The sequence below is a fragment of the Bidens hawaiensis genome, unplaced genomic scaffold (genome assembly GCF_021521415.1).
Source record: "Bidens hawaiensis isolate Kalapana, Puna unplaced genomic scaffold, B.hawaiensis_p1.1 tig00043271_1, whole genome shotgun sequence".
Classification (NCBI taxonomy): Eukaryota; Viridiplantae; Streptophyta; class Magnoliopsida; order Asterales; family Asteraceae; genus Bidens; species Bidens hawaiensis.
The window spans coordinates 4,693-17,751 of record NW_027505827.1 but is presented as its reverse complement, the minus strand read 5'-3'; the positions used below and the strand labels follow the sequence as shown (position 1 = coordinate 17,751).

Below are 13,059 nucleotides of genomic sequence, written 5' to 3'. Positions count from 1 at the left end.
GTCATAGTTTCATTGCACCTGCGATTTCTCTCTCTTCCACATTAAATTCATCGCATTAATTGCGATGAGTATATAAAGGGGGAGAGGGTCCTTTGTAATCCACACTTTCACTTCTCTCTTCATCTTCTAAACGATTTCCGGCGAATACTCACTATTCCGTCGAGCATTCTTCTGAAATCGTTTTTCTTTACCTCCAAACCATGTCTTCTACTCACGATTTCGAAGCTGCTGCCGAGGAATCTGACGTGCACGTCGAGATCCCGACGTCTACGTCTGATAAAGACGATAAGAGCACTGCTGGCGAATGCAGTGTGCTCTTCCCACTGAGCTTTTTCAGTACATCGTCCGGAAGTTCATGCTCGAGCCGTTCGAGCCTGAGTTTCCGGAGCCACACCAGACGGTGTACGATGCCTCCAAGGGCAAGATAGGGGTGTACGCTGCATTCTTCGTTTATGGGAATCTCAGGTTCCCATTGACGAAGTTTGTATACCGTGTCTTGGAGAGGCACGAGGTGCATTTGACGGAGGTACACCCGATGGCGATCGCCAAGATCCGCCACTTTGAGTGGGTGTGCCTCATTCTGGGCGTGGAGCCCCACGTAAATCGGTTGATGACCTTCTACTCCTGGAGGTGTATCCAGGGGTGGTACACCTTGGTCAATCGGATCAAGGGGTTGAAGATCTGCGCTACCGAGAGCAGTCTTCGGTCGTGGAAGTGGGAGTTTTTTTATATCTCCGCTCGCGTCGTCCCCCTTGCGATGACCTTTAAGAATGGGAGAGCACTCCCCGCCCTTCGCGCCCTCAACTACCAGGAGGCGGAGTGGTTCGCCAAGATCTCCCGGGTCCAGACTCCGGTGTATCGCTTTGCGGAGTCGGGGATGGTGATGCTTGGGATGAGTCGGGTGTGGAAGGAGGCGTCGCAGGTTCCCATCGTCCTCGAATACGGTTTGAACTCTGTCCCTTACGGTATGCTCTGTCTTCTTTGTTGATATAGGTTTTTCTTCTAACTGTTTCTTTTTTTATTTCAGAGGGGAATGACTTGCAGTCGCTCCTGCATCCGCGGGAGGCTGATGGTCCCGCTAGGATGGGTACTCGTGCTCTCGATGAGAACGAGTTGCCCATCTTGGAGCAAACGAGGGATCGGTTTGTGGAGGTCTACCTGCCAGGCCACCCCATTCTGAGCGCCACGCGGCCAGGTAAGGAGTTATTCAACCTCGACCTCTCAATGCTGAAACCTCTGCTGGAATTCCTCTAATCTTGTCATCTTCTGATGAGGAATCCGCAGATGGTCCTCCGTTGGTGCGGAAAAAAAAGGCTGCCGGCGGGAAGGGGAAGGCGAAGGTTGCCTCCACTGCCGATCCGGTGCATCGGTCTGATTCAAAGACCGAAAGCGAGGAGGTGGTGGGGAACCCTGGTGGTGATAAGACCACTGCTCCGGAGGCTGAGACGACTGTCACCTCCGAGCAGCCCAGGACGACGACGGTGAGCGGCGTGAAGAGGCCGGCTCCATCGGGTTCGTCCCCGCCTGTTCGCACCTTTAGGCTCAAGAAAACCCGTAAGTACAAATTTCCTTTACTTTTAACTTCATATCTTTTCGCCATTATACTTATTATATATCTTGTCTTCGTGCAGGCGTGGATGCTACCGCATTCCAGGGTGGAGCGGGGAGGAGCACCTCCGGACCCATGACGGTAGGCTTGGTCAACCTACCTGAGGCGATGACCCAGGCGACTGCGCCTGCTTCAGTTGGTTCAGTTGCTCACCCAGTTGAGCCAACTGTTCCAACTGTGGTGACCTCTCCGCCGGCTGTCAGTGCCATTTTTACTGAATCTTTCACTGAGCCGGCGGTGACTATTTCTGCGGGCTCTTCCGCAGCGGCGACCACGGTTGTGAGTTCATCTCCGGTGAGTTCACCTCCGTTGGTTTCTACCGCGGCGGCCTCCACCATGCCTCCATCGTCGGCAACTACGGTCGATCCTTCAGGTATGTTTGGGGCTTCTCGCCAACCTCTGCCTCCTTCCCATCTGCCTGACCTTTTGGATGGATATCCGTTAAGTTCAGGTGATGGGTTTGGTGGCTACAGGCCTGTCGTCGACCCTACAGGTGCGTAGGGTTATTTTGGCCTTTATTATATATATATATATATATATATTTTATCATCTTTTCCTAACTGCTTTTTGCTTTTGCAGTGTCGGATTCCAATGAAGTGTATGTTCCACGAAGGAACATCCGCCGAGGAACAACCCTTCGCACGCCTGTGGAGTGCGTAGAGTGGGCTCGTCACGCAGCTCCCAGTGGTGCGTTGGGGGAAGCAATGGCTAGCTACCAGGAGGGTAGGCTAACCAATGAGCTTCGGATTCTCCTGGCCCGGATGCAGCCGCGCGTCGAGCTGCTTTGTCGTGAAAACGACAAGTTAAAAGCAGCTCGTATCCAAGAAGTAGCTCAGGCGCGGGCTGTCCGGGAGGAGAACAAGAGGCTTACCGCAGTGGCTGCGGAAAAGGCGAAGGCCTTCAAGGCCCTCGAGGTTGAAGTTCAGGCCCGGCTCGAGGCCCGTTCCAATGCTGCCCAAGCTGTTAACGAACAGCTTCGGCTGGCTAAGGAAACTGCACGGAACGCAACTGAGAGGGCCACCAAGCCTGAAGCTGTTGCCAAGCCTCTACTCATTGAGAATGAGGAGCTTAAAGCCAAGCTAGAGAGGCTCCAGCAGGCTCATGATGCCTTGGCTATGGAAGACGCCAAGAAGCTCCAAGAGATCTTGGACCAGAGGGGCGTGCTTGACCATACTGAGCGGAAGCTAAAGGGCGTTGAAGAGGCTGCTGCTAAGGAAGTGTTGCTCGCCAACCTTAACAAAAGTGAAGCCAAACGCGCCCGTAACCAAGCTCAAGCCGCCCTCCAGGAGGCTCTGGTTGCCAAGGAATGGCTTCTACGAGAAGCGTTGTCTCAGGTATGCGTAATTTCATATCTTTACGCTTTTCTTTGTACATAGAAAAGGTTCTGACACTTGTATTTTTTCTTGTAGGTTGTGCATCGAGTCTTCACGGACACATCATACGACGATGCCATGAGCGCAGCCCTCAACGCTTCTCATAAGGATGGGAAAAAGGCCGGCTTCCTGCTTGGTCTAGGGTTCGTTGAGAAAGGCATCCCGTCTTCCAACTTCCCTTTGTATGATGTGGATACTGAAGCTGTTTATGACCAAGCAGTGAACCAGTATGCTGCTTTCCCGCATCCGGTGGTGGAGAAGGTGAATGAAGTTGCTGCTGCTGATGATGGGCTGGCTATCCTTAATGCTTTCCTTGAACCGCCACACTCTACTGATGGTGCGGGTCCAAGTGGAAGTGGTCCTGAAGCTTGATCCTGAAGATCCCTTTCCATCATTATAGTAGATTTTTATTTTTGTATAGCTTCTTTTGTATGCGGGTATGTACCCAGCAATTTTTGTAATATTTGAATTTCGATGGAATAAAGATTATTTGCTAATGCCTTGCCTTGTTTATTTCACGCATATTTTGATTTAACTTAGCAATTTCTTTAGTACTTAGATAAGTTAACTTTTCAACGTGGCAGATAATAAGTTAAAGTTTTGCGTCCTCTTTCTGATTGTGCGGATAAGACCGTCACTTGCACTCAGTAGGATGGCTAAACTTTACCTATATCTGACCTGCGTGGAAGTTTTCCTCATCTTTTCCTTTGAAATTTTCTAAGTGTTTAGAATAAGTTAACCTTTGAACGTGGTAGATAATAGGTTGAAGTTTTGCTTCCTCGTTCGTGATTGTGTGGGTAAGACCGTCACTTGCACTTAGGATGGCTAACCTTTACCTACATCTGACCTGCGTGTAGGTTTTCCTCATCCTTCTGTTAGAAATTTTCTAAGTATTTTGAATAAGTTAACCGTTCGACGCGTGGTTGTCAATAGGTTAGTTCGGTTTCTTCTATCATGATTTGTGCGGTTAGGACCGGCACTTTCATTTAGTGGGATCACCAAACTTTACCTATGACTGACCTGCGTGAAGGTTTGTCGTTTTTTGTGTTTATGCGGGTTTTGCCGCCTTCCACAAGCAACGATTTCTTTACACTTATTTATGCGGTGAAAACCGGCATCAGTGTTGAACAAATTAACCGTTCGACGCGCGGTTGTCAATAGGTTAGTTCAGTTTATCATGATTTGTGCGGTTAGGACCGGCACTTTCATTTAGTGGGATCACCCAACTTTACCTATGACTGACCTGCGTGAAGGTTTGCCGTTTTTTGTGTTTATGCGGGTTTTGCCGCCTTCCACAAGCAACGACTTCCCCACTTATGTATGCGGTGAAGACCGGCATATCAGTGTGGAAAGTTCATAAGTATAAATGTAAGATCATTAGCATCAATGTTCTAAGAAGAATCATTTCCATTAGAAGTGGCTCTGGGCCTTTTCTTTACAAGTTTGGAATTGATCTATATGCAAACTGTGTAATTGAGCTCCCTTCCATGTTGTTGGGATGGGAGTGCCATCGAGCCGATATGCACCTGGTTCGGGATCTCGTTGTTTACGCAGTATGTAGTCTCCACCATTGAAGCTGCAATTTTAGTGTTTTCCCCAACTGGGGTTCTACACGCATCAGCCTGCTCAGCGTTCGTTACGCCACGAGGTGCGCGAGCGTCCCATCTCTGACAAATGCTTCGACGATGTCCTTCACGTCTGTGCATTCTTCAGTGTTGTGGCCTTTTGTCCTGTGAAAGTCATAGTATTTGCTTCGATCGGCATTGTGACGATGTCGGATTATTGGAGCCTTTGGCCATGGGAGATTCTCAGTGGCGAATATCTCGGTGACGCTTTTGGTGAGTGGCGTCCATCTGGAGTTCTAGTTCGACTGTACGTTATCCCTTCCGCCTAACCGATGTTGCAAGCCGGATGAGGTGTCAAAGTTTACCCTTGACTGCCAAATGCCTAGCTTCCGCTTTTTGTTTAGCTGGGCGGTAAGGACGTTGTCTTCTCTTGTTTTCTGGGTGTAGAGGTTTGTGCTCTGGGGGAGATCTCTACCCAGTTGCTTCTCCGTTTCCGCAAAGCGTTTAGTTGCTGTCATGATGACATCCCATGTGGATGGCATGCCATCTTTACCCGTTAAGGTGCGGATGAGCTCTGGGTCATTCGCGCCCTGGATGAAAGCAGCGCGAACAAGATCTTCGCTAATATTACCCAGACTTAGCTTCTTTGAGCTGAAGCGAGTGATGAAGTCTGGCAAAGATTCATCTTCTTCTCGAATGCAATTGAGGATTGTCCATTGCTCTTCGGTATATTTTCTTTGCTGGCTGAAGTGTTGGCTAAACTTCTGCTGGAAGTCAGCCCAATCGTAGATGTGGTGGACCGGTAGACGATCGAACCACGCTCTAGCTGCCCCAACAAGCGTCATTTGGAACATGTAACACCACGTAGGTTCCGTCCAACTACTGACGGTTGCCCCCGCTATGAACCTGTTCAAATGATCGTCTGGATCAGATATACCATCGTAAGTGCCGATGTTAGACATCTGTTTGGCACTTTTTGGGGCGATTGCTTCCGCAATGTCCCTTACAAATTTGGACGTTCCCACCTTTGCAGCAGTTGGTGTAAATGTTTTGGAGAAGTCACGTGGGTTTCCACCTGCGTTTTTTGGTTTGAAGGTTTCTCCAAAACGCCTTCTCGGTTGGGAGTCCGTTTCCTTACGCTTCCCTTTCGCCTTATGACGAGGGTTTGCGTCACTATCGGATTCCTCCGAATCATCGTCCGAGTACTGTATGAATTCATCAGCCTGTTGGAGTGAACGTAAGCGTTCATCCAACTCAGCTTGGAATTCTATTTGACGTGCTTCCGCCCACGCTTTAACTTCATCGAGTGTTTGGCGGGGGAGCCTCGTTCGTTGTCTCTCTAACTAGGTATCGGTGTATCCCAGTGAGCGATTTACTGCACTTGCCCCAGCTTGGGTAACCGGGGTAGTGTTCGTAAAATTTACTGCACTTGCCCCGGCTTGGGTAACCGGGGTAGTGTTCGTAAGAACTGTGTAGTCGCCGGTATTCTCCCCAGTAGCTGGGGTTGTGGTTACCGGAGTTTCTTTAACCATCTTTCCAGAAGTTTCGAGAAAACTGAAAAGGAATTAAGTTCTAGCTTTTTTGCACGGATGGCGCCAATGAAGAAACACTAATCGACCCCGGGCAGATTACGGGTAATCTGGGGGTTAAATAGATGTTTCTCACGAGGGGTTAGACCCGGCAAAGATGGTTCTTCTGATAACCTGCAAAACAGACACCGTGAGCTCGTCACTGAGAAGGGGGGGGGTACCTCCTTGTGACCACCCTCCGGCGTGAGAATCAGACTAGATTGCTCTTGAATATAAGTGTATATTAAGAGATTGCTAGAGCAGATATCAGGTATAAGATATAAGATATAAGATGAGATGATAAGATGATGTACCATTCCAAGGTGTTGGAGTATTTATAGCCGAAGATAGGTTTCCAAGAAGGTACAGCCGGCTGAATAGTGTTCCTGTTCTACCAACTATGGGCTATGCACATGCCATGCTGGTAGTTGGTGGGTAGGCAGCGGCTGATAGTGACCAGGCCGGCTGTGTACTGTTCCTGTTCCACCAACTGCAGGCTATGCACGTCCTCCGACAGGTTGGTGAGTAGGCAGCGGCTAATAGTGACATACAGTACAAGAGCGTGCTGCTCGTCATACCGTTGTCAGTGAGCTGTCGTATCCTTGGTCAGATCTTTTGTCCATACCTCGTCAGGTACAGTACAAAAGATCCTACAGTATCGTACGGACTGGCTCATTTGGGCGGGAGTTCTCTCGGCTTTGTGCGGGAGAGTTCCCGTCTTTGCTCATTCCTTCTTCAGGTGACATTACTGAATTATTATGAGAGTTAAGTGCCTTGTGCGTGTAGCTTTGCTGCGCAGGTATCCTTCCCTGATGGCTTGTATCCGCAGCTGCGGGAACAGGCAGAGTACTTCACCAATGGGAGGCTTTTCCTGCGGGAACAGCTTGCGTACTGCGCGTAAGGACGTCACGTCTCTGAGCATGGTGGGTCCTGCGGATCCAGTTGGTCTCGGCGCCGACGTCCCTTTAAGTTAAGTCTTGCGGGTTCAACCGCGCAGACGTCCGTTAAGGAGTCTTGCGGGTTCAACTGCGCAGACGTCCCTTTTCAAGGTGAGTCTTGCGGGTCCAACTGGGCTCTGCTGGGACCTACCTCTTCAAGGTTGTTCGATTTGAATATTGATTATTACGTATATGTAATTTTTATTAATAGAAACGTTAATCAGCGATTAAATATGCGTAATTCTATTAGTGCATATATGTAACTTTAGCGTTTACATATGTTTAATTATTTGATTACACGTATGTATTTCCTTGAGTACATATATGCCAATTTTTTGATAACTTTTTCAAACAAATTTACATAATTTAGTGTTTACTCATGAAAAATTTTGTTTTTTTTAATTCTGTAAACAAGTTGTTATCTTTTCTATTAAATACACAACAAAAAAGTTGTTCGATGATTTTTGTATTCATAAACAACAAACATAAAAGGGTGTGCAAACAAAATTACACATACGTAATTTTAGTTGCAAAAGTTTCAGAGTGGAAGTAAACAGAGGCGGAGCTATGTTGGTGCCGTAGGGGTCGGCTGACCCTTGTGAAAATTTTTTTGTTAGTGTTATATACGTGTTAAAATTCTGACCAACCCATGTGAAATTTTGACACCGACCCCTGCAAAACTAGTGAAAATGTAAGATGAAAAGAAAAGATTAAATTTGCTCTAGCCGGAAATTTTTCCCTGTGCCGGAGAAAGCTTAGAGGGTAAGTAGGTTAAAAGAGGAAGAAGACTAAATATTTTAAAAGTGAGAAATAGGCTGTAAAAAAGTAGGTCTAGTGTACTCTATCTATCTTTTTATTTATATCTAGTTCATTATATTAAATGACAAATTTTCCGGTCTTTCATTTGTTGTATTTAATATATTTATTTACTATTTATTATTTTATTAGTAGATGATTTTTAATATTTCTTTTAATGTTTAGCATACACATATTTTTTTTATATAGAATAAAAGCTAAATGAATATATGATTTTGTTAGGGTTGTTATATACAAACACCATCCCAATGGTGTGTGAATAAGGCTATACTGCTCGTATAGGGCCTATACGAGTCGTATGGGCCTAACTTATTAACATACGTACGGAGGTGACAGTGTGACAGCTTTTTGCAGTCTATATGAGCCATAGACCTATACGAGTCGTATAGATATTCTTGTTCGTATAGACCCTATACGAGCCGTATAGGGTCTATACGACTCATATAGACTGCTGCCAGCTGTACTTTGGCCAGATATTTATAATTATTTTATGGTCTATACGAGCCGTATAGATGGTATACGACCCATACAGGCCAGGTATTTGTTTTCCTTGCTCCAAAGGTAATTATTTTTATGGCAGTTATATTTCAAAAGCTTAAATAACTCACATGGGAGTCAACCAAAATGGATTGCATGACCACATACAAAAAGTCGTTACCTAAAAACGTTCATGTTGTTCGTATGTTTTTATGCATGTAGCAAAATATTTACTTTTAAATTACGTGTTTCTATTTTGTAAACAACTCGGATGCTATTTTTAATATTTGGTAATTTTTAAAAAAATCTAAAAAAAAATACTATACGAGTCAAACAGACTCGATACGAGTCGTATAGCCCTATACGGCTCGTATAGGGGCTATACGATGCAATTAAATGAAACCTGACACTCCTAACCAAAAATGAATTGACACTGCACCTATACGACTCGTATAGGCCCTCCTAGTATGTGAACAACCTCTTGGTGTATGAATAACCTAAACCTTTTGTTATCTGACCCGATCGAACAGAATAGTTTATCTGACATGTATTAGTAGTAAATTTCCGATCCCCACGAAAAAAATTATGCCCGTGGAATTTAAGAAAGTTAAGAGGAAAAATTAAAGATTGAGATTTTTCAATAACTTTGTTAAGGAACAATGACACAAGGAAGAGATGAAATAGTTTTTAGGTTACGTTATTGAGTATATAGTCGCTACAAAAACTAACATTTTGTTGCAAAATATTATGTTTCATGTTTTTTTTTTGTTTTGTTTTATGGTGTTTTGTTTAGTTATCTTGTTATTTTTTATATGACTGAACCCGATTTAACTCGACTGAAACAAACGTATCGGACCAAAAAAGAATTTATATGCCGATTTAACCCGACCCGAATAGCCGAACCGAACCATAATAAAATTCAAATGCCGATAGTCAATTGAGTATCGACCCAAAAAAATCCCGACCCCTATGAAAAAATTTTCTGAATCCGTCACTGGAAGTAAAGGAAAAAAAGATAAAAAGAAAAAAAAAATTCACACAAGCTGATGTAAAAAAGAAAAGACAAATAAAAAAGAATGCAAGATCATATGTATAGGAAGATGGAGAAAAATTAGGGTTGGTTTAAAAATTCTATTTACTTGGTTTTACAAGAATACCCTTGCAAGATAAAATTGACCCTTTAACTTTCTGATTAATTACAATTATGCCATGATGTGTTTAAAACCCTTGATTAACTAAATCAACAGCTAGAAATAGTTCTTAGAGTTCTCAATTATATTTGAGTTTTTTAAGGATACTAACTCTCTCTCTCTCTCTCTCTCTATATATATATATATATATATATATCTACCTATCTACCTATTCTAATAAAGTAAAATAAATGTGGACACTTGTCATGTTTTGGTTAATTCTCACAATTTTTTCCCTCCAAAACTAATATACCCTAATATATGTAATAAATCGATAATTATTCACTTTCCTTTTACACTATATTTATATAATATCTATATATTTTTATGAATATAAATATTAACATATTATTTTACTATATATTTCAAAATACTTGGTGAATTTTAAAAATAAAAAACAAATCATGTTTCTTAAATGAAAATTGTTTCGGGTTTTTTTGTGGAAGTTAAATTTGATTTTATGGGTCAAAAGTTAGTAAATAGATTGTTTGGTACAAGTTAACTACATTTAGGTCAAGATTTGTTACGGGTCAAAAATGAAAATTTTAAGTATTTTTAAAAGTTTGAGAATGCAAAATAGATTTATCGTCAAATTTGTTATGGGTTCAAAATGTTGACTTTAAAATGTCAAAAGCATGAAGGTTAGAATTTTAAACATGATTCGGGTTTCAAGTTTGTTTTTAAGGGCATTTTTTTGAAATAATCAAAAAGTTCAGGATTTGACAAATTGACTATTTTTCCCTCAACTATTAAAAATTTAAGAAAAAATTGCGAACACTTTCGACATGTCACCCCCATGCTATCAATGCTTCTCACTTTTATCAAATTTGAAATATTTATGTCAGCATTAATTTTTCCTTCAATGGGGATCAAAACGTTGTATGGGAAGCATGTCATGCAAAACTATGCTCAAATGAAACAAAATATTCACAAAATTGAATGGGTTAACATGTTATTTTTTATGTTGTCATTATGACAAAGTCAAGAAGCCCTCTGAAATGTATCAAAATCTTTTGTATGGTGTAGCTCAGAAAAACATAGTTCTTGAAGAATATCCATTGCTACAATTTAATGTCCTACTTTCCTTAGATGGGTGATAAATTAATAAATATATCAATAAAGGTAACTCCTCTTTTGTATTTAGAATGAGTGGTTAGAACTACTATCGTATGAGAAGTCTTATTTTCGAAATTGGTTCATAACCAAAATTCTTTCAATTATACATATATGACACCGATAATGAATTTTTCAATAGAAAGAAGCATTCTCGGATACGATTTTGCACGGACATTTTTTTATTAAGTTCATTTAAAAAAATCATTTTGTGATATAAATAAAATCAATTGTACACATTGTATAGATACAAGCATAGATGTAATGCATTTTTTTTCATATGCGCTATGTAATTATTTGTTTTACTAATAATTTTATAATTTGAATTATACCGTGTGTGACACGGGCTCTAAAACTAATATATATATATAAACAGCTAGAAATGGTTCAATTATATTTGAGTTCTTTAAGAATACTAACTCAGGGCCGGCCTAACAGTGTTAATGGGCCAAGCTAGGGCTTGAGGCCTATCAAAATAAAAGGCCCCCAGTTTTTTAAAAGCCTTAACCTGTATTTGGGACTATAGTGTTCATATTTTGGTCGTGGGCCTGCAATCCAGAGTTAATACGCTGGAAGTCTGGAACTTTGGAATACATAACTTGGATTGTGGAGCGGGAACGAAAATTGTGGCGAAGACAAAGAATGGAAGATCAACCGACGATTTTTGGGAGGATCCATCGTTCAACTGAGAGAACGTTTTAGCAATCCGGATTCAATCGGTTGCCTACCCTTGCTTTCTTAAATCTGGAGTTTTGTTAGTACATTCAGCATTCCAATCGGTAATTTTTTATTGGCACCGCCTGCAACATGCGGACTTGTCGGTCAGTGGAACTGGGTTCCAAACTTTCAATTTGTGGTTTGAATGGAAAGACATGTGACAAAAGGCATTTTTGCAAATGTGTTAATCTCAATCAGGTAATATATTTTTTTATTTATGAACCTACTGAACCTACCTTTTAGTTGCTATTTTCTATTGTGCACGATTGTCTTGATTTAGTGACTTAGTTTGCTCATTTAGAATTAACTTTGATTTGATTCTCTGGTATAGTAATTTAGATTTGATAGTGAATTTGTATAAACTTTTTAGTTTATAATTACCGATCTCAAGGCTGGATAAAAGAGAAAGATATATAACATTTTGGAAAAAAGGCCCGAATTTTTTAGTTCGCTTGAGCCACCAAAAACGTTGGGCCGCCACTGCTAACTCTCTCTCTCTCTCTCTATATATATATATTACACACACGCATGAAAATTGATTGATTGAAGATGCATACCGGTGAAGTGGTTAATTAGCTGTAAACTAATAAAAGATGGCTCTGGTTATCCACTCACCCTTTGATTTATACACACCCACTTTCAAGTGGGTTCCATACGATAGTATAACCCCTATACGATCGTATGTAGGGTGTGTGGATAACCAAAAGATGTATGAATAACATATCCCTAAAAGATTGAGAATCCTGGGCCTGTGTTTGAATCCACTTATATTTTTTCTTTTATTAAAAAAAATGTGATCACAAGAGAGCACTTATTTTAGCTCCATATTCTACGATGTTGGAACTTTGGTGGGTCATTTATTTGCCATAGTATATTCAACGTTGGACTTGGGAGACCTTTACCTACCATATATCATTATTATATCGTACAACAAAGTTGCTAGGCAAAGTAATCTTTATCAGATACCGATTAACGTTCCAAAACGATAATCATGAAAGTTAAACTGCGTGTAGTATCAGTGGTGTACTTAAGAAATTTTCTAAATTGATTATTGTTATATACTCACAAAGATCGATCTGGATTTTCACATCGTAAGTGTATGATTGACCCCGTACCATAAGAGTAGGTCAGATACCTTTTCATTTTCAATTTTCATTGTTCAAAGAAGTTCAAAACTTTTAACTATCTTGGTATCTTAAAAGTGAAAATGGTTCTTAGCAAAACACCTTGAAAACAGCCTTAATGTATACTGAGGTTACCTTTTTCCTGCGAACATCCTCATCATTACGTTAAACACCAGTTCCAAAAACATGGGTCTTAACTCTAATACTGAATCCTTGTTAGAGTAAAGCTGGCGAATCAACTGCTTCACCTCATCAGCAAGTGAGTCATGTTGGTCCGTCTGACAAAATAATGGAAGGACTTCATGGCAGCAGATATCGCGGAGGCGATTCCAACCCTCACCATGAGGTGCCCATGCGAGGTTCGTGCAGTTGCACCCAAATACCATCGCGGGCACTATCTCAGGTCGGTTGGCAAACACCTCATCATTTTCAGTGAAGAGGTCTTTGGCAGCATCCGCGGAAGAAATCAGAAGTATTCTCCTCCAGCCAACCCAGAAGAACAAAATTGGACCAAACCAGTTCGCAATACGGGATAGGATTTGGTGCTTCGGTAGCTTAGAGATGCTACG

The 13,059-nt window shown here is 42.0% G+C and overlaps 1 pseudogene; it reads right to left on the bottom strand.

Annotated features, from left to right (window-relative positions):
- LOC143615485 (CENP-B homolog protein 2-like) overlaps positions 1 to 12,781 on the bottom strand; it is a 29,409-nt pseudogene extending 16,628 nt beyond the window's left edge.
- Between the last annotated feature and the right edge of the window lie 278 nt (positions 12,782 to 13,059).